Genomic DNA, 406 nt, shown 5'->3' on the forward strand with positions numbered 1-406 from the left:
GGGGCTGAGGGGACTGACCAATGCGCTTGCGCCCGGCGGAAAGGTGAAATACCTGCTGGCCTGGATTCCAAAGAAGGTATTAGAAGAGGGCGCATGCGCGTTTGGTTTACGCCGTAGACTATTAATTGGGGGAAAGAGATCGGGAAATTCTGTCCGCAAGTGGGGGTTGCAGGTGGAAGCGCAAGTTTCAGAACAAGAAGCCTCTGTATAATTCCTCTTTTTGTACTTTTTTCCCCCCGACGGCCAGCAAGGAATACACGATTTTTCTCGTTAGTTTTATTCTCCAACAACTCCCTAGGAACTTCTTAGCTAAAGAAATATTAGTCCAGAAGCCTTGATCCTAAGGAGGCCCATAGCCCAATCCTGATCAGATAGAGAAAACAGACAGGGTGGAGCATTAGGATGC

Source organism: Pseudonaja textilis, chromosome 3 (genome assembly GCF_049901715.1).
Source record: "Pseudonaja textilis isolate UNSWEBS1 chromosome 3, rPseTex1.2, whole genome shotgun sequence".
In the NCBI taxonomy this organism is placed as follows: Eukaryota; Metazoa; Chordata; class Lepidosauria; order Squamata; family Elapidae; genus Pseudonaja; species Pseudonaja textilis.